At 39.4% G+C, this 22,075-nt stretch overlaps 1 protein-coding gene and 1 non-coding gene across 24 annotated transcripts in view; both read left to right on the top strand.

Moving 5' to 3' along the window:
• The window catches only part of MYT1L (myelin transcription factor 1 like), a 525,010-nt gene that overhangs the window by 179,350 nt on the left and 323,585 nt on the right, over positions 1 to 22,075 (top strand). The window lies entirely within an intron of this gene.
• Positions 2,124 to 2,291, top strand: LOC127050390 (U1 spliceosomal RNA). The gene has a single exon (XR_007774207.1). It is a non-coding gene; the product is annotated as a U1 spliceosomal RNA (small nuclear RNA).

Below are 22,075 nucleotides of genomic sequence, written 5' to 3'. Positions count from 1 at the left end.
CAGAGAGGAAGGTCAGGAAGCAGAGATGAGGGTCAGAACTGTTACCTGGAATGGGGGCAGGCTGGGAACAAGCAAGCATAGGAACTATTGCAGCTATGGGCAAATGCTAGCAGCCACTATTGCTGCTGCTGCGGGTTTTAAGAGCCAGTCTGCTGACCTTTCTAACCAGCCAGGCAGTGTAGCAAATCAGGCAGCCTACTACAGGCCAGCTGCGTTCATTAAGTTGCTGGAGACTAGTTCTGCTGCAGACCCTGTTTCCCTAACCAACTTACATGCCTAAATGTTGACACCTCAGCACATAGTTTGGTACCTGAATAAGTGGCCTGGTTTTCAAAGGTGCTGAGCACCCACATTCTCTCTGAAGTCATTGGAAGCTGGAGGTGCATAGCACCTCTGAAAATCAGGCTACTTTATTCAGGTGTCTAGATATGTAAATTTAGGCACTCAAGTTCAAAAACGTTGACCTATTCAGTCTAAGCACCTGATCCAATGGCCAAATCTTGTGTTTTGGTCCTGACTGCTTTCAGTGCACCTATGTGCAGCATTCCAAATTGCCTCTCCGATCAGTGCTTCTAAAATCGTACCCAATATGCTGGTCAGATTAATAAACCGGGAATCATCTGGACCCCCAGTGAGCTTGTAAAATATGGCACACTACACTAGCTGCTCTTTTAATCTGCCTCTCTTGTTTCCAGTGAGGTGTTAAAAGCCCAACTAGATGAGATTTTTTTTATTTTCCAGTTTAATCTCTTTCTGAATGCTGAGATGCAGGCCTTCCATTCTGGAGTTTTAGCTCCCTTTTTAGTTGCTCTAATTTCTTTTTACCTACTCTGGTGTCACCCTTTCTTTCATTATTTTTTTATTTTTTGCCTCCAGGAAACTTCTCTCTGATTCTGGCATATTTTCCTCACTCTCCCTGGTGAACGTACTGAGAAAAAAAAATCATTTAGCTTCACAGCAATCTCTGCCTTATCTGTCACCAAGTTCCCCTCACAATCACACAAGGAGACTATAGTCTTACAGTCCTCCTGATCCATATCTGTTTGTAAAATCTGTTGTTGTTTGTCCTTCTCACATCCTTTGCAATTCTCCTTGTTTCTTGGGGTGGTTTTTTTTCTTTTGTTACCATTTCCTTGCTATTTAAAAGTCAGATGTATCTCTTATTGTAAAAATAATAGAAGTACTGTGTAAATGTCCTTTCTATGCAATGTCCTATTTACAAAATACATAGTAGCAGCTACAAAATATGAGCCATTCCTTACTGTAAATGTTCATTGAGAACTCTCATTGACTTTCATGCAGTATGAAAAGACTTACTTTTTTCAGTGTCAAAATAAATAGGCAATACCCAAAATTAATATAATATTGAAGACCATATCTTCAGCTGCCATGAACTGTCATAGCTGAATTGAAGAGCATGTCTCCAGTGGAGCTTATGCCATTTGAGGATCTGGCTCCCAAAAATCTTATGTAAACCAATGGAACTGAAGAAATGTTGAGTTAAAGCTGTCAATAATGTTGGACAGAACTGGAATTCCAAATTATGACTATCAAGTTTTGAAGATATTCAAAAAGGTGAAGTGGTTTGGAAACCCATCCTACCTGTGAGCCATTGCAGCCCTCTAGAAACACTGCCTGATATTTCTAGAAGTGATATTAAAACACTGCAGCTTATAATATACCAGCTGTTGTAGCTGACTACATTACTGCTAATACTGGGACAAATTCTGTCCTGACTTACTTACATGCAACTCAGAAACTATCTACGCTAGAAATGTTGTAGCAGGACAGCTACAGCACTGCAGCTGCATCACTGTAGCACTGTAGTGTTGGCATAACAGCAAGGGAAGGGGTTCTTCCATCGCTGTAGTGAATCCATCTGTCCAAGAGGCTGTACTATAACCATTAGATTGATGGAAGAATTCTTCTGTCGACCTAATGGTATCTGCACTTGGGGCTTAGGTCATTTTAACAACATTGCACAGAGCATGAAATTTTGCACAGCTTTGAGTGATGTCATTGAGCCGACCTAACTTTGTAGTGTAAACCAGTCCTGAATGAAAAGGAGAAAGCTGAGAATTTGAAAGAGATTGAGAGGTAATAGTATTAATACAGCAAGTTAGATATTAATTTGTAGCTCAGGGGAAATACCATCATCACCAAGGTGGTTTCCCTGGGGTGAGGCTTATCCATTGCCCTTGGGCTGTGCTGACTATTGTGATTTCCCCAAATGTGGGAAACTTGACTGCATAGTTTGTGGTAGTTGGGGACTGCATTCATATTTCCTCCAGCCCCATGCTCAGACTCTCAATGTGCTGTGTCTCTGCAGCCACTTCATGTGTTTTTCCTGTCTGACAGCCCGTGCACTCCTCCTTCAAGTGCTGTGCCCTCCTCCAATCAGAGGAGAGCTGGCGACAGAGTGCAGGGGTGGGATTTCCTGCCAGTTCGCTAGCCAGCGAGGGTTTTTAGGATGGGGTGTTGGTCCTTTCACACAGTTGATTTGTGGTGTGTGGTCGCCTCAGCTGCAGTGAATTACATATACAGCAGTGAAATAGACCCCATGTGTAGCGTTTTATGATTTGATACCTTTGCTAAACATAGTTTCTGGCCCAGATTTTGCCACTATTAGCCATACTGGGTAATTTCCTGCTGCATACGTAGTCCCAGTGAAATCAACAGGGCTCAATGTAAAGGGAAAAGAATGTAACTCTCTACTGCTGGACAAGTCTTGCCTTTGGCAGATCCAGTTTCCTGTTGTATCTGGAGTAAGAGATCTTAAAAGAGCCCCTTTAATTTTTTTCCTTATTTAAATAAGGAAGGAGTGATAAAGTTAATGCTTCTGTTGATACCTACTGCTACAAGAATTTGAGAGTTTCCTTTTTTTTTCTGTTGTTTAAATGTCTCAAACTTCTCTCTCATTTAAAAAAAATGAAAACAAAGACATGTTGGGGCTGCATACACTGAGGCATCACATCATGGAGCTGGGAGATGATTATCCTGTCTCTAAATGGCCATTGTGAGTTAAGTTTTCCAAAGTGCCTAACTCCTATTGACTGTGAGTACCATTGAGATAAGACTCTTGCACGCCTTTGAAAATTTTACCCTGCATAGTCTCAGCTGGAATGTTGCATCAGTTCTGGTCAGTACGTGACAGTACTAGGAAAATATGTCAAATTAGAATAACTAACATGATCCAGTGGCTAGAGGAACTGGTTTATGGGAATGATTTAAAAAGTTAAATAGGTATACTTAGGCTATGAGATGACTAAATGGGTGAGAGGACACACAATAGTTTTCAAATATGAGGTGTGTAAATACCAAAGTTGGGGAAGAATTATAAAAAGTGGTACATAGATTTATAACTGGAAGCCTTGGACTGGTATAAGAAAGGCAGAATATCAGGAGAAACTTGGTAGATAAGGGACGTTGTGGAATTTTAAAACTACCCTGGGCAAAGTAGTAGACAATGTTAGGAACAATCCCGCATTACCAAGGTGATGAACTGGATGTACTCAATGTTTTTTTCCATCGGTAACTGCTATGACCATATTAATTACATCTATCTATATTCCCATGAGTGCAGTATCTGAGTGCCTTTTTTTGTGAATTTTATGTTTTCATTACAAGCCTCCTGGAATTCTCTGAGATGCTGGGTAGTAGGTTTTGGGGATTACCAGCAGGCATCTTGGTGGGTCAGATATTTGTACCCCTAACCCATTGCTATCTGCCAATTTATTCTTAATTCACCCCCCTTTGGTTACAGTCAGCTGCACCTGTAACAGTACATACCTTTTATAGGACCTCAACAATACCTACACACTGCTCCATTTTTATATAGGTATTATGAAGACCTGTAGAAATATGTATACCACAATTGACATAAATGCTGCTTGTGCTACAAAGACAGAATTTAAGGACAAGGAAAAGCCTTAACTCTGAATGTTTGTTCAGTGGTACCGAAAGGCTTTGTCCTTAACTCCCTTCTGTTTTATGTCATCTTATTTCTGGTTTCAAGTACTTAAAAGTTTATGGAATTAAGACTCACATCTCCATGGTACAGGTCAGCTGTATCACCATTTTCCAGATGGGGAAAACAGAGCCACAAAGGTAAGTGGCTTTCCCACCATTACATCGTGAACTAGTAAACTGCTAAGAAAACCACTTAGGCATCCTAATTCCCAGTCCCTTCTCTAAACATTAGTTCTTCAGTCTTTCCCTACAATTAGTGTTGAACCTGGGGGTTTACTTTACTTTTATTTTCTTCTTTTTCTTTCTTTACCTCCTTCAGCCAGTATCAGCAGTAAAAGTGCAGCGAGTCAAAGTTTGGGACTCTGGGGATGTTCCAGTTGAAGTAGAAATTGGTAATAGGTTTTCATTGATGCAGTTTTGTTTATTTAGAAAGATGTACAAAGCTCTGAAGACAAAAAGAGCAGTTTTTTAGCTTACATCACCAAGACTCTAGTCCAGGGTTTCTCAGACGGGGTCGCCGCTTCTGTAGGGAAAGCCCCTGGAGGGCTAGGCCGGTGTGTTTACCTGCCCTGTCCGCAGGTCCGGCTGATCACGGCTCCCACTGGCCGCGGATCACTGCTCCAGGCCAATGGGAGTTGCTGGACATGGCGGCCAGTAAGTCCCTCGGCCCACGCCGCTTCCAGCAGCTCCCATTGGCCCAGAGCAGCAATCCATGGCCAGTGGGAGCCGCGATCAGCCGGACCTGCGGACGGGGCAGGTAAACACACTGGGCTGGCCCGCCAGGAGCTTTCCCTGCAGATGCGGCGACCCCTGTTTGAGAAACCCTGTTCTAGTGAAAACCCAATCCTAAAGCACACTCTCTCCCTTTTTCCAGGGTCACTCTGTGCTTACAGCTCCTGCCTGGCTTTTCTTGCCTCTTTTCCTCTTTCTTGTTTGTGACTTTAGTATCTGTGTGTTTTCTCACACATTTTCACATACCTACCCAAAGCAGTACTTAGCCCCAAAGCTTTTGGGTGAGTTCATCACACATACTTTTTGTCTTAGGTGTCTCTTATATTTACAATTATGTTAACTGAAGGGTGAGGTCATACCTATCAACCTCAATAGGGTTTCAACCTAATCTATAACAAGATTTCACCAGGTACTAACAATGCATTTGTATGATTGCTAAGACATTATCTTGAGTCAATTAAACGACCCACATCTCCCATAAAGAAAATAAAAACATCAAACATAGCCAAGGCAAAGCAAGAGTGTTAGAATTTATGATGGTCAGGAGTTGATTCCCTGAAGAAGACTATTGGACTTTCAGAATGTGCCCAAATTAAACTCTGCAGTGATGGCAATACTGCAGAGTCCTTAAGGGGGTTCAAAGAGGCAGCCTAGCAGGCTTCACTTTTGCTGTTCTGTGTCTCCTCTTTAGATCTTCCTCTGTTGATGTTAACTGCTTAATTCCCAGTCGAAACACTGAGATTCTAACCCACATACATGATTTAAAATGTGTAATATCAATCTATATGATATACATTCTCTTCATTAGATAGGATGGTTTTATCATATGTGTTCAGATACCATGGTGATAAGCATATAAGATTAATTACCCAGATCGATAAAAGCAATTATTCTAGCCAGTTTTACCTCTGCTGAGAAGTATACTGAGAAGTTCTGTTCAAAAAGCATTTGCAAAGCTGTTGTGTGCTTAGCTTTAAAAATATTTGCCTCTGCACACTCAGGATGAGAGGTGTTCACTTATTAATAAAAGAACAGGTTGGTTAGGGCACTAGCCATTGCATAGTAATAATAATATAAAGTTATTTTACTATCTTTTCTACTTGAATATATGCTTGCTGTAAATGATTATTTATTTATAAGAAGCATTGAACAGCTGTGACCAAATAAGTGTATTTGCTAATGTAAACAAGCTATGTTAACACTCACTTGATTTAGGCCAAAACAATACAGGCAGTAGTAATACAATGGTAGATAATTGACAGGTTTCTTCTAACTCACTCCCAAAGGCTTAGTATAAACAACCTTTTTCTAAATGGAGATTGGTAAAGATTTTTCCAAGAAAACAGCAATTCCAAAAACAAGTACGAAATACCCCACTCAAGTTTAAAGTAACGTCTCTCTACTCTTGGTGTATGGATCAATATTAGTCTTTCAGGTTCTTGTGACTTTTAGTTTAGATTACTTCTTACTCCCTTAGGACTCAGTCCTATGGGCAGTTGAGGGTGGTTAACTTCTTGCAGGATCAGGCTCATGATGATTAATCTTGGTGCTGCACATCTCCTGTTAAATGATGCAGGTTCTGATCTGTAGTGGAGTTTCAGATGACAGGGGTTTGGGAGCAGATTAAGCTTCTCTGTGGGTGTAAAGCACACGCACTTGAATAGCAGGTAACAGACAAACAAGGTCTGATGGCCCAATTCTGGAGTGGCTCGCTCGTGTAACTCCCACTGAAGTCAATGGAATTTATAGATGCTAAATAAGGCTCAATTTATTGTAAACTGGTGCATCTGGCATTACCATTGTCTAGTAAACTGGGATCACTGCCTAAAAAGACAAAATAATAAAAAAAGGATGTAAAAGTGGAAGAAATATTTTTGCATATCTTGTCTGTTTAGGGAGTTATTTTTTCAAGTGACTTAAGCTCTGATCCTGCAAACACTTATGTGCATGCTTAACTTTACTGATTTTATTTGATTTTAATGGTACTACTCAGAATAGTAAAATTGAGCATGTGCAAAAGTGTTTTCAGGATCAGGCCTTAGAATGTATTTCCTCTTGTCAAAGTGTTAAACAATCACAGACTTGGAACCACCATAATGTTCTGCAAGGTGATGTAATACTTGCAATTTCCTGTTCTTGCTACAATCAATCTTACAAATAATGGATTAACTTCATGCCATTTTCTCATTCTTGTTCTAATTTTTGTCATAGGAGCCAGAATATGTTATCAGAGACAGAGAGAGATGCCAGCCATTAAATTGTGGTGATAATTCATTTTTGTGACAAAAATTGTTACAAGAACAGAAAATGGCATAACATTTCCCCACAGTTGTGCAATAAATATATTAATATTGTCAAAAATTCTAATGATTACTGGAAATAATACCAATTCAATCTGTTTGATATTTTGCTTGACACGTTCCTATATTGTTTCATATTGTGTGAAGATAAAATGTTCACCATTAAAAGATTAGTGTTTTCTTGCAGTTATCACACATGATATTTGAAATAACAAAGCATAGAGTAGGAAATAACTGCGGTAACTGTTAGCAAATGTTGACTTTTTAATGGGAACCATTATAAAGAGAGGCTTGATGCCAATGTAACAAGTATCATCTTGGTGGTTATCAGGACCTCCAAAACTAACATGACCCCTGACAACTTGAACTAAAGGACTGAGGACATGGTCCAGCTCCCAGGTAAAAGAGAAGATTCCCATTGAGTACAATGGGAATTGGATCAATCCCTAAGTCTCTTGCCATCGATTATACCTAACTCAGTCTAGAAGGGGGACAGAACACATGTTGAACAGTGGGTTACAGCAACACCCTTATGAAATAAATACCTGGCTGACCAGCTGTAGCATGGATAGAGGAGAAGGAAGGGTAAGAAGAACAAAAATAAAAGAATAAGGAAAAGAAAGAGGGGGTGAGAGCAAGGAGTAGGAAGAAAGAACGAAGGGATGGAGAGGTAAGCTTAATAGGTGAAAAGGGAGGGAAAATTTAAGAGCAAAGGAAGAAGTAGAAGACCGATATCAGGAAGAGGAGAGTAAAAAGGCAGCATAAAATGGAAGAGGACAGCAGGAGGAGAGACAGAAAGCAGAGATGAGAGGAAAAGACATGGGGGGTGGGGAGAGACAGAGGGAGAGAGAAAATGAAAAAGAGAGAGAGATTGAGAAACCCTTCCCTGCGAGAAGCAGCAGCTCTTCTTAGGCAGTGACAGAAATCATGGTTTCTGGAACAACCGATTGAAATAATAGGAGCTGGCAGGGGATGCCAAGATCACCTCATGGAAGGTAGGAGAGAAAATCTGGGGCAGACTGCAGAGGTGTGAAATTTTTAGAGCACTTCTTTTAATGCTAAGTACCAAAATTACGGTGCTCATCTGGAATCGCCAGTTGCTGAGCTTGTTAAAAAATTTGAGAGAACAATGACCAGGAGCACTCTGCAGGCTACCTTCCTGAACTTCATCAGCCTTCACCTTAGCTCTGCTAACTCTTTGAGGTATAATACATGACATCTCTGTGTACCTATGAACAGAGAATGCTAACTGCTGATGACAAAAAAGGGCCAGATTTATCCCTCGTGTAACTAAAATGAGATATACCAGAGATACATTTGCTGCAGTATTTCTAAACCAGACAATTAGTGCAAAATCCTTTTTCTTTTGACACTGCTGACTCTAGTTTGCTGCTGGACCACACTGGATACTGTGGGCTCCAAAAGTCGTATGCCCTACTCATCATTTGTAACTCACGTATCTGTGAGAACCGAAGTCTCTGTCAAGCCCTGTGTATAATGCAATAGATTAGACGTAAATTATCCAGCAGAGCCCCCAAATTTATGTAGCAGAGCTGCATGAAATTATTAAACAAACTGGGACTTATGTGGCATTGTTAACTGATAGCAGCTGAGCCTTGGGATAAAAACAGAGAGACAATCAGTAGGGAAATTGGAGGAACCAGAGTGGAAGCTTGGAGGAGGAAGTAGCTGGTATGGGAACTGCTGCTAGATGGGAGCTCTAAAACTATGCAAATCAGTAGCTTTGCATGGCACCCACTTTCCCTTGCTGCACAGCTCATAAGCTGGGGGAGGTTGCTGACATGGAGAGTTAAGGTGCTAGGGAAAGCAGAACTCCTTTCCCACTCATTTTAGGAGATTCTGTGGCATCTTGAAAATAGGTAATTACACAGCTATTTGTATCCTCAAAGTTGGGTTATTCACAGGGCCCTGTTCATGCCCATATGGTCTAATTCCTACAACCCAAATACAGCCTGGGACCAGGGAAGGGTAACACTGGTCTACAATTTTTGAGAAGTCGTCTGCTTCAGAGATAAAATGTGATATTTATTATGTATTTTGATGTGCTGAATTCAAATATGACAATTATAACAACTGATTGGCTACTGTTTCTAAGATATTTAAGTTTTTACATTTTATGTCTATGTATATTGTGTAGATAGTAGAGTTTTAATCATAAATTGTAAACCTAGGTCTTTTCATGTGTTTATGGTTGCTTTACATGATAATATTTCACCTGTCCTGTTTATATAACACTTTAAAAATCAGCAAAAGGGTTCTATAAATACAACTGAGTATGAAACAAAAGGCAAAAAACTATTATGTACATAGTTTAGTCCTATTCAGTGTCTACTCGGCGCTTCTTGGCTTGTCTCTTGTATTCATGAAATGGAGCATCTTTTGTCACTGTCCAGCAATAGTCTGCAAGCATTGATGGGCTCCATTTGCCCTGATAGCCTGCCAGGAGATTCCACTGCTGTAGTCTGGAGCCCAACAGCTCTGCCTTACTCTTGGGTAGTTCCAAATCCCTGACAAGGTTATTCAGTTCACCTTGTGTTATGAGGTGTGGTTCAGAGGAGGAGGATGGGAGAAAATGTGGGTCCTGTGACATTGATGGTTCAGGACCAGAAGTTTCATCCTCTTCCTCGTCTGACTCAAGTGAGAGTGATTCTGGTGCATCAGGAACCGGCAGTCCTTCTCCGTGGGGTACTGGGCGTATAGCTGATGGAATGTTTGGATAATGCACAGTCCACTTTTTCTTCTTTGACACACCTTTCCCAACTGGAGGCACCATGCAGAAGTAACAATTGCTGGTATGATCTGTTGGCTCTCTCCAAATCATTGGCACTGCAGAAGGCATAGATTTCCTTTTCCTGTTCAACCACTGGTGAAGATTTGTTGCACAAGTGTTGCAGCATATGTGTGGGGCCCACCTCTTGTCCTGATCTCCAATTTAGCAGCCAAAATAAAGGTGATAGACTTTCTTAACCATAGTGGTTATACTGCACTTTTGTGATGCAAAAGTCACTTCACCACAAACATAGCAGAAGTTATCTGCACTGTTCACACAAGTACGAGGCATCTCTGCTCACTTTGGATAAACAGAAATGTGTCCCTTTGCAAAATAAAACACTGACAAATAAGAGAGCACGACACTGTATGATTTCTAGAGCTGATATAGGGCAATTTGTTCAGCAAAGTGATGTAAGCTTCGTTATGATTGCATCATCCATGACTTCTAGGAATAACATGATGCAATTCATATCGTGAATGACGCAACACCAGCTTCAGATTGCATCATTCATTGTTTTGCCTAAAAAGCAAGTACTGTCCGAACCCAGTCATAGATTTATTCATAGATCCAGTCAAAGATGTATTTTAGTCATTTCTGGTTTAAATTGAGATCCCTTCCCTTTATAACTCACTTATCCTCCGCCATTCCCAAGTCAAGGGTAATATATACTGACCCAATAGCATATCTTGAAAACTAGAGCCAATCAACAATTTTAAGCATCATTTTCATTCTCAGTGACCCAGAATTAGTAAAGTTGGACTACATTTATTTCAGAAGCATTTTGGCTGTAGAGCAGTGTAATTACACACAAGTTTTTTCCATCTTTGGTTGTGTCTCCTTCGTCCCCCTCTTACTCCAGAAGTATACTAAGGGGGTTTGCCCACCCCACTACTTCTGCTTTCTAGAGGGTTGCATTGGGAAACCTTGACCTGTACTCACGATTATTCTGAGACATCTTCCTCATTTCTGATGTCTTGTCTAGGTAAGGTGGGGTTGGGTAGTGTAGAGGCACAAATTCCTGATATATCTTAGAGAGACAAGGTGGGTAAGGTAATATCTTTTATTGGACAAACTTCTGAGACAAGCTTTTGGTCTCCACATATTTCTTCTTCAGGAAAATGTACTCAGAGTGTCACAGTTAAATACAAGATGGAACAGATTGTTAAGCATAAGGAGTTGATAGAGACCAATCAAGGTGAAATGGGCAGGTAACATCTGTGCAGTGATAGAAGAAAGGAGGGTTGTGTAATGAGCCATAAATCCAGTGTCTTTATTGAGTCCATGATTTTTAGTGCCTAGCAAAGTTATAAATAGGCATATCTGATTAAACCAAAGACTATACAAGAGAGGAAGCCAGGTCAGAGGCCTGTCCAACTTCATTAACTTAAAATAACACGCTGTGCATTTTTCATTGATGATGGGTAGTGGTCAGATAGATTCTGGCCCTGGTGGGCACTGGCTGACAAGTAAAGGTGATTAAAAGTAATATTTTCTGTCTTGTTAGAAATTCCAATATTAAACAACTATTTTTTGCCCCAAATCTGGACAAAAAGTCGAAACACCAAAATGTTTTGTGGAATGGAAAGTTCCAACAATTTCTGATTTGAAAAGGTCAGAAATTTTTGTTTCTTTATTTTTAATGTAAACAGAACGTTTTGACCTTCCGATATTGAACCGTTTTGGTCTGGCTCAGTTTAACACCGAGCTATTGTGGTGCCTTATGCAGGTTGTCATTGAGGTGCCTCATACATCCAATTTCCTGCATGGGTCAGGGTCCCTGATCAGACTTCATCTTCCATGATGCGTTGGAGTCATAGTACTCCCAAGATACACCATGAAAGATCAGCCAGAGGACTACAACTACACCTCTCATGAGGCACTATAGCAGCTCACGTGGACAGAATTCAATGTCAAGCTGGCCTGAAATAAAATATTTTTATTTCATTTGACAAAGTAAAAGGTTTTAATTTGGGTCCACCAAAATATTTCCCAAAAATAATAATAATAAAAAAATTGGAAAAATTCAGCAATACTCAGAAACCCAATTTTCCCATGGAAAAAAATAATTTTGAAGAAACCACAATTTTATTAAATAATTTTTATTGAAAAATTGAACAGAAAATTCCTGGCCAGTATTATTGATGAGTATTCTGTGGTTTTGGATTTGGCAGCTGGTCTTAGGTTTTGATCTCATGGGGATTTTTTTTGTTTTTTTGTTTGTTTGTTTGTTTTGTTTTTTTGCCATTTAGTCTGTGGATAATGTCTCTGGAATTTATCAATGACCTCAGCACTCAGCTCAACACTGGGAAGATTACAAAGCCTGGTTAACTCTGGGAGCTCAGTGCATCTTCCATCTCCATTCCATATGTGTTACTGGCCTCAGCACCTGTGGTTCCTTGGTTCTGTCTTTTTCTTTTTCTCACTCAGACACCTCTCCTCCCCCAACATTTACTAGTTAAGTGCCAGTCTTTCTTTCAGGATACACATTACATTTAACAGTATTTTACAGCTGCCTGCCTATGTACTTGAAACATGTATAAAACTGAACACTGTGCATACACACACACACATATATATCGCTAACTGGTTTTGGGGGGAGGGCTAGCTCAGTGGTTTGAGCATTGGCCTTCTAAACCTAGGATTGTGAGTTCAATCTTTGAGGGGGCCACTTTTGATCTGGGGCAAAAATTGGTCCTGCTAGTGAAGGCAGGGGGCTGGACTCAATGACCTTTCAAGGTCCCTTCCAGTTCCAGGAGATTGGTATTATAGGTACTGCAGCATTTTCCTATATTTAAATTATGAGATAACTATGGTAGCAATTGGAAAATGATGATTTTTATTATCTTCTAGTTGAAGAAGCCAGTCTTATGATGGAAGAGCACCTAGTTGGAATGATGGAACATACTCCATCTTCTGTCTGAGATAGAGGAGGCTGATAAGTCCTCACACACCAAGAATATCACTTCAGGGGAAGGGGTTATAGTTGGGAGTATACATATTTGGGTAGGGGATTTTGAGAACGATTTGTAGGCGTGCATGCTCAGAGCAGAGGTGGTGAATATCATGAAATACTTAGACAAACTTCTAGTGGGAGTTGAGGAGGAGCCTATGGTTCTGGTGCATATTTGTAGCATGACATGGGGAGATGTGAGAGAGGTATCTTGGAAATTAAAGTTAGACTCCAGGGCCTCTATGGTAGTTATCTCTGCAATGCTTTCTTTCTATACCCAGGTCCAGCTTGGCAGGGAGAACTTCAGGGTCTCAATGCGTGGTTTAGATTAAAAAGGTGTAAAGAGGAGGGATTTAAAATTATTAGACACTGGGGAAAAATTCTGGAGACGAGACATTCCCTGCAAAAAGGATGGAGTCCTTAATCAAAGTGGAACCAGATTGCTGGCATGTTAAATTAACAAAATTTTGGTTGAGTGTTTAACTGGGTATTGTGGGAAAACTAACTGGAGCTGAGAAGCACATCAGTCAGATAGACATCTATCAAAGATAATGGAAAGGCATACTATAATACCTTTCTATAAGCTATATAGGCTAGACTAGGCTGAAGAGGTGGGGGAGCAGCACTGTATCTAAAGGATTCTAGAGAATCTAGCAAGATAAAAACTCTCAGTGGTGAAGACTACACAATGAAATCTGTATGAATACATATCTCAAGCTGTAAGAATGTAAATATATTAGTGGGCTATACTATAGGCTTCTCGATTAAGAAAAGGAAATTGAATGCACAATATTGAAAGAGATCAAAGAGACAGCAAAGTCTAACAAAATTGCAAGAACAGGGGACTTCAACTACCCACATATATACTGGTCTAATGACACACTGGGCAAAGTTTAAAGAAGCAATTTCTTGACACTTTAAGTGATTGCTTTTTGGAACCACTAGTTTTAGAACACACAAGAGGAAAGGCTATTCTCCTCTTCGTCCTTAAGAAACATACAGCAGTTAATTCAAAAATTGAAAGTAGCTGAGCCTCTCAGCAATAGTGACAACAGTATAATTAGGTTCAACATCCAATGAGCAGATACGGTATCAAAAACTGACATAATGACACTAAACTTGATATCAATAAAGTGAGAAGGTTAGTAAGAAAGGACCTAAAATTGAATATAAAGGAAGTAAAAGTTTTAGACATAGCATGAATGTTAGTTAGAGGAAACCATAATAGAAAACATGGCTTACAACTGTAAAGTCAAGGAGCTTGATTACAGTCTATAAGGGGAGCAAATATTTAATAATGGGCTCTTCAGTCTAGCAGAGAGACTTATGACATGATCCAATGGGGCTGAATTTGAAGCTAGACAAATGCAGACAGGAAATAAGGCGTACATTTTTAACAATGAGAATAAAAAGCTTTGGAATACTTTACCAAGGGTGATGGTGGATTCTCCATCACTGACAATTTTTAAATCAAGATCAGATTGTTTTTCTAAAAGATGTGCTCTAGGAATTATTTTGAGGAAATTTTATGACCTGTGCTCCGCAGGACGTCAAAGTAGATGATCACAGATTGTCCCTTCTGGTCTTGGGATCTATGAATGAAATTGAAAGGTGGAAAATTTAAAACTGACAAAACTAAATACTTCTCCACACAACTCTTAATTTGTGAAACTCGTTGTCACTGGATTTCATTTAGACAAATCAGTTACCAAAATTCAGAGATATCAGACATTTATATGGATAACAAGACTACCCAGGACACAGGCAAAAAACAAAAAATTACGGCCCAATGACCTGTCCATGACTTTTACTAAAGATACTCATGACTGAATCTTGGGGGATCCTGCTGCCGAAGGGGAAGCTCCACTGCTGCTCCGTCCACTGACGGGGGAGGAGCCCGAGGAGGCCCGCCACCACTCCGGCTGAGGCAGGGATGGGGAATCCCAGGCCAGCCACATTGCCCACTACTGAAATCACAGAGGATTTCTGTTTCACAGACATGGAGCCCTAATAATGGTTACTAATGGATAGCAGATGCTGGACTAAATGGACTTAGCCTGATCAGAATGGCAATTGCTTTGTTCCTATTTTGCAGCTACCATTGTGTATAAAATGTTCCTACAATGGATGAATAGGCTGTTTTGTAAATATACAGATGTATGTGCTATAGCTATATATAAATAATTTATTAATTATGTAGAATATATTTAAAACTTGTGCAGAAATCATAAATTATGTGAAATATATATAATCTATGAAGAATTAATAAAAGCTGTATAAATATATGTGAATGAGATATATAACTACAGATGTGTGTATATGTACAAATAAAATATTCCTAAATAAATACAGTGAAAGTGGAATCACCACTTCTTACATGTGGGAGCGATCCACGGTATTGTGTATTATTCTGTCTTGGATATCCTCTCAAGCTATCTTCCTTAAACATATGGAATATCCTTCATGAAAAGGAGGCAGTGATATTTTTAAATACAAACGTATACAATAAAAGGTTTAATGGAATACAGTAGGTTTGAGTCTATTTTGAGTGTCTAGCTGAAGACACAGCTGTTAGTTTGAGATTTGGGGAAGACTGTAAGTAAATTTATCTTATCACTGTGAGATTACTTTATAGGGGAGTATAAAGTATTTGTCACTCAGATAATAAAGAGAATGATTATATTTGGGGGTAGGTACAGTGGTTGAAATGTAATCTTTCATGATCCATTATGCAGCATAAATTGTCAAGTCAACCTGGAGCAGGTCTATGAGAGTGGCAAGATTGGTGAGATAATATCTTTTATTGGTCCAATTTCTGTTGGTGGAAGGTACAAGCTTTCCAGCTTCACTGAGAAGTTCTTTATGTATAGAAAAGGAAACCAGAGTGTCTGAGCTAAAAAGAAGTTGGGAAAGATTGTTAAGTATAAGGGATAAACACATGTTATGGGAGACCACCTGAAATGAAGTGGGCAATTGAAAGATGGTATTTGGATTAGAGGCAGCAAGTGGCAAGTACTAGTTGGCTTTGTGAGGGAGAGGCACACCCTTGTGTCACTGTTTACCCTCAGTCTAGGATTGTCCCAGGCGTTTTCCATTGCATACACAAAGGATCTTTCAGACCTGTTGCTAAATCCTGGCTCATTGGCGGATCTGTTGGCTTACTTTTATGTGGTCTGCTCATGAAGTGTCCATTTTACCACTCGGACCATTACAAAGATATGATTGCTTGCAAGACGATGGAAAGCTTGAATAGCTCTGAGATGCCCACCTGGCTTGATGGAATTCAGTAACAGTTGGGATATAGTGAAGCTGGACAGGTAATAGCTCTAGCACATAGCAGAGAGATCCTCCTGTTCTGTGCTGTCTTTATCCAGAATACCTAGTAGTCATCGCTTATACTAATTATGTGAGGTTATCTTTATTTTAGTTCTGGCAATAATGAGACTAATGAGAACCCTTCCTTGGTGCGACAAGGTAGAGAAAGCATAACCTCACCTGGGCTTTGGATTGTGTATTTTCTAGCTGTTCTAGGAAGGTGCACAGCACATGACGGAAACAGGTCCTGTCATTTGTACCTGATCGTAAACTACAGGATGCAATTACACACCTTGGCAAAATGGATGCACTTGGCAGCAAGAACTAATGCTGGCCTTTTCATCATGATTAAGTGGAGTGGATGAAATTGATGCAACTTTTACCCTGATCCATTCCAATATGGTCTGATGTCCATCCAGAGTGCAGTTCAGGGGAGCCAACAATACAGCCATGATGGCCAAAACTACAAGGATAACATTATTTAGGAAATATTCGCTCAGGCCATCTCCGACTTGTGCTGATGAACTCCTTATGCCATATAACACCATCATGTAGTTCATATACATATATGTATGTTGATAGGTATAGACAAATACAGAATCTCTAACTAAAACAAAAGACAAAGCTGCAGGCTTTCTGAGACTTTTTAAATTCAGTTACGTGCAGTGTGTTCACTCGAACTAGAGCAAGTTGGAACATTTTTGATTACACGTATTTTCAATTAAATATGCTATTTTGTCAAAGGTGAAACATTTTGAAGAGAAGTATTGATTTGGATGAAATTTTTGGCAGGAAGGTTTTTGAGATTTAAGGCTCCCTGGTCATTTCTGAAAAGAGAGTGACCTGAGTGGAAAACTTGCACAATTCCATTATGCAAAAATGTTTGACGGGTCTTGGTTTCACTCCAGTATGCAACAAAAACAAATTCTGACACTTCAAAAGTTGGGAAAAGAAATTACCATCAAAGGGTGTATTATTGTGTCTATTATGATTGTTTTAACATTATAACTGGAAAGGAGCTGCATTGTTTGTACAATGGCTAAAATTCACACTGGCAAGCAGCCTCTTTTCACACTAGTTACTCTAGATTGCAAAAGGCTATTGCTTCGTCAAATGTTTTGTTCAGAAAGTATTTTAATCTTTTCAGATAGGAATAAATCTTATTAAGTGTTTCCAAATAGATTTCTAGATAACAGTGTGATAGCGCTAGTGAATACATAGCTAGAGAAACAGTAGATCCACATTTATTTTCTGTCTTAGTCCAAGACACTTTATTTAGGCTATTCTGGAAGAGTAAGACAACTTTAAATTAAGGATTTATACATTAATTTAATAGAGGAACTGGAGATGGTTCAGGTGATTGGTTATGAGATAGAGCTTTTCATCTCCTGGAAGCTTGTTTGAATCAAATCTGCTTTCTGGGAGTGGAAATTACCACCACCTACTAGCCGTCCAGTGGCTTGTCTTAAATGAGGTGGTGATTTCAGCCCTAGTGTTGAGAGGACAACTGGCCTCAACTGGAACCTTCAGTACAGGAGTTTAGAACTGAATGGCAACTGAGCTACTTTCTCACCTTTACAGATTGCCCCTCTGCTTAAGGCCCATTAAATGAGGCTGAGGGCTTTCTTCTGCAGGGCTGTCAATGTGGCAGCTTTCACAAAAGCTAACTTAAGAAAAGTGAATAAATAAAATAATTTAGGAAAAGCTCATGGAAGAAAAATAATTTGGAACTGTAGAGAGGGGCAGTATCCATGGAAATCTTATATTTTATGGGGAGGGGGCTCTTAAGCAGCTTTGTGGAATTCAGCTGTCTCTCCACAACTCTTTCTGTGCTGGCCTGACTTCCCACAGGATCAATAAAATCATTATAGGGTCTCCATAAGCAGGAGTAAATACACCTGCATAAGAATGGATGGGGGTTTGGGCCATACAGCTGTAAATATATTTTATTATTGAGCCTAATGGTCATTGCTGAATGCAATTTTCATCACTTAGTTAATTTCTTAGCACAGTGCCCAAGGAGCTCTTTGTTTAACTATTGCATTAATGACAGCTTTATGCATGTTGTACTGAAAATATATACAAATAAACCCAAATTTCAAAACCAGCCTCTGTTATTTCAGGTTGAATTATTTGTGCCTGCACGTGGAAGACATTTGGAAGCGCAACTAAGGCTGTGATTCAGGAAAGCATGTACCTAAGTGGGACTTAAGAATATCATTAAAGTTAACCTCATGCTTAAATGGGACTTAAGCACATGCTTAAGCACTTTTCTGAAAGTAGGAGGAGTAGAACTATAAATGGGTAGTTAGGTATGTGTGTGCAGTTTAAGGTATAAATAATTGTATGCGTAATTTTGAAGCCAGAGATAATTGCAGGAGTCAAATTGCACCCACAGTTTGGGAGGCCAGATTGAGGCCCAGTTAAAATATAGGGCCAAGATTTCTGCCAGAAGGTGTGCCATTAGTGGCTTACACTTTGGTATGCAAACTCAGATTATTAGATCAATTGTTATGAAGTTAATAAAATATGAAGATATTTTTGTTCTGTGTTTATGAGTGTTCTTAATGGAGATCACTTAGGACTGTATTGTGCATGTTCTTAAGGACAATGCTAAGCAACTCATATTACTAAGAAAGTGAGCATGAGATATGTAGAAAAGCTGTCACAAGAAAAGGGTAGTAGCTGTGAAAGAAAATGTAAGCAACTGATATATTCAGACTTCTAGGTTTAGGAAAATGGGAGTCAAAAAGGGGTGGGAAGAGAGAAAAAAACTTATTTCCACAGAAATGTTTTTGTAGATAGTCTAGTTGCCTTAAGTTTCAGGAGAAACTGCTTTTTATTTTGTGAAAATGTGATTAATTTCACAACAGAAATTCATTGTATGATGTTGATGATTTTTCTGGCATGTTATTTATACTGCAGTAGCATCCAAAAGCCAAAATCATGATTGGGACCTCATTGTACTAGTGCAGACATATATGTACATATGTCATGTGTAATGGGGTGACCTGCCTCTTTAAGGGCTGGGGGCCTAGAGCCGACCAATCCAGTCAAATTAGCCTTGCCTACCACACCTGGGACAGAGTGTGGGGTTTAATTAGTAGAACCAGGTGGGTAAGGATGAGGGGGTTCTCTTGTAAAGAGGAGCAGGAAGCTGCAGAGGAGCTGGAGTAACAGACTTCAGTAGAAAACAGTCACAGCAGGGAATGGCTGCCGACTTGAGGAAGATTCCTGAACTTTATTTGGGAATGATTTTGTTACTTTAATAAATCCATCCCCAAGGAAAGGTGTTGCTGAACCAGAGAAGAGTTGTTTGGTAGCTTGATTGAGATAGTTGTTGACACTGGGGAAACTGAAGCAGGGCTGTTGCAGAATGAGCTTTCTCATACTACAAGAATAAGGGAATATCCTATTAAATTAAAAGCACCAAATTCAAAACCAATAAGAGGAAACGTATGCTCTATAAATACATAATTAATCTGTGGAACTCTCTAACACCAGATATTAATTCAGCAAATAGCACTCTAATATTCCAGACATGAATTAAAATAATAAAAATATTATGAACTTTTCTAACTAAAATGAGAACATATGAGGGAAAGCAACTCCCATGCTTCAGCACATAAGCCAGTAACGAACTGCCTAAAGCTTAAAGGAAATCTTTCTCACATCTATCAAGTTTCCATATTACCTCCATCATTTTAGCTCACTGTTGAGCATGTTGCTTCCATTATGGTGATATTGCACCTTCCTCTGAACCACCTGGAAGTGCTCACTCATAGGGCAGATAGTAGACCATTGGTCTGATCTGGTATTAAAATTCCTGTGATTCATATGCAAGAAATATTACCAAAACACTGGATAACATACTGAAATAAAGTCATTAAATAAAATTGTTTTAATATGACATTATGGTCATTTTTTCTGAATTTGCAACAAATGCCGTGACATTTTCAGATTAGCAGGTTTTGATCATTGATTTTTTTTAGGTTAGTGTATATCAGCAAAGAATCAACTTAACTCTCTGCAGAATTCTGTCAGGTGCCCATTCTCAGCTCACAGAAGCACTTAGTTCATTTTTTTCCCCTGGACCTCATTGTTCCTTATTTTTTAAGCGAACAGTTCTATCTTTGGACACTTGTAGATGGAGAAGACCATCTCCTTGTCTAACCAATTTAAACGTGGCTTTTTTTATACATGACTTCGAGGCTCACTGAGACTAATTTCTTGATGTCTGGGGTCAATCAGTACTGGACAGTCCTCTCCTGCAATGATGCCAGTGGATTTACTGATCATGTTAAAATCTGAATTCATTTTTACAGCACAGCTACTGGTTATCAACTGATTGTCTGTATTTGACTGTCCAAAATTGCATTGATTTTTATATTGCTTACTATCATTATACACCTTAAGAGATATGTGCTGAGATACAAATCCTGTTAACTTCAGTAGAAGCTGGTGGATACTCAGCACCTCTGAAATCAGGCTGCTTATTAAGCTGAAATATTAGATCTAGGTGCATCAGTGTAGACATCCATGTCTGAAAATATTTGCATTAATCTCTCTTGCCAGAAGAATTTTCCTGACCCAGTTGAGAGCACCATCACCTTAACTAGCATTTGCATCTTTAAATTTTAACATTCTTTCTTTTTTACTGCCTAACACTTCCACAGTGTTTTGTCAGAAGGAGGTTTTCATCTTGTGCATGCTCAGCCAAGTGTAGCTGCTGTTATTAAATGTCACAATCTTCTATCTATGGTATCATTAGGGAAGGAAATGTAGAGGTTCCATGGAGGGCAGGCAGCAGGAGCCTAAATACCAAGCTCAGCAGCTAGGGTTAGGGGAGATTTGTCTCAGGGATTATAATCAAATTCCATGGGTGCTGAAATGTGAACATCAGAGGAGATCCTGCTGGTGGAACAGTAAGCAACCTGAATTCCTGCTGAATAGAGCCCTATGAGGAAGATCATGCACTATATTAAAGTCTCCTGGCTACAAGAAAAACAAAGTGTGCTTTAATATGGTTTACTATTGCAGAGGAATATATGATACAGTGTAAGGCACCTGAAAATTTTGTGTCATTTGAACTCTGGTAAGCATTTTAGAATCTGCTGAAAAAGAATCTGAAGAGTCAGGTTTCAGATTTATAAAAATTGGTACTTCTCATCTGGAATGAAAAGGATATCCTAATACTGTGTAAGGTAAGCTTCCAGCAGGATTATCTTTTTACAGAATAAAGTCATTTTTGAATTGGTGGCAGGCTAGTTTTGGGCCTTCCTGAATCAAGTTTAAAAGAAAAGTGGGATGGATGCAGTACCTTATTATTGTGAAGTATTAGCTTTCCATGCTTTGATGTCATCTAAAAGACCTCCCCTGCCGAGCTTGTCTAATGGTTCCAGACACAGGCTTCCTGCAGAATAGCTTGGTTGAGTGTGAAAGTATGACCTGTAATATTCCTCACTAAGGAAGACATCAGAGTATTTTTTACTAAGTAGTTACGTTGTGTATTGGGACTTCTATTTATTTTTTGGAGCATCTCGTTCTTTGTTTAAAAGTAATTCTTAATGTTGTGTTGGCCCATATTGATCTGCTTCAAGGAGCTGATCTTGAACCCATTAAAGTAAATGGCAAAACCCATATTGACTTCAACAGGAACAGAAGCAGAACCTGTCAGAAAAGAGTAGGGGACCCTAGACACCATACTCTACAAAGAATGATGGTTATGTGCTGCTTATGTCCAAAAAGTGGGGACCAAAAAGTTTTTAATGGTGCCTGTTTTTCTTTGATATAATAATTCCTAACTCTTACATATGTAACTCTTTCCTCACTAGAATTAAGCCCTTTACAAAGGAGGCCAGTATCCTTATCCCATTTTACAGATAGGTGAAGTGACTTGGTTACCCAGCAGGCCAGATCTCCTGAATGCCAGTCCAGTGCTTGATTCATTACACTACACTGCTTTCATGAGAAACAAGAGTCTCTGTTCTTGATCATTTCCCTGGTTATCCAACA

Source organism: Gopherus flavomarginatus, chromosome 4 (genome assembly GCF_025201925.1).
Source record: "Gopherus flavomarginatus isolate rGopFla2 chromosome 4, rGopFla2.mat.asm, whole genome shotgun sequence".
In the NCBI taxonomy this organism is placed as follows: Eukaryota; Metazoa; Chordata; order Testudines; family Testudinidae; genus Gopherus; species Gopherus flavomarginatus.
Note: the sequence above shows the minus strand (reverse complement) of the source record. Positions and strands in the feature narration are given on the sequence as shown.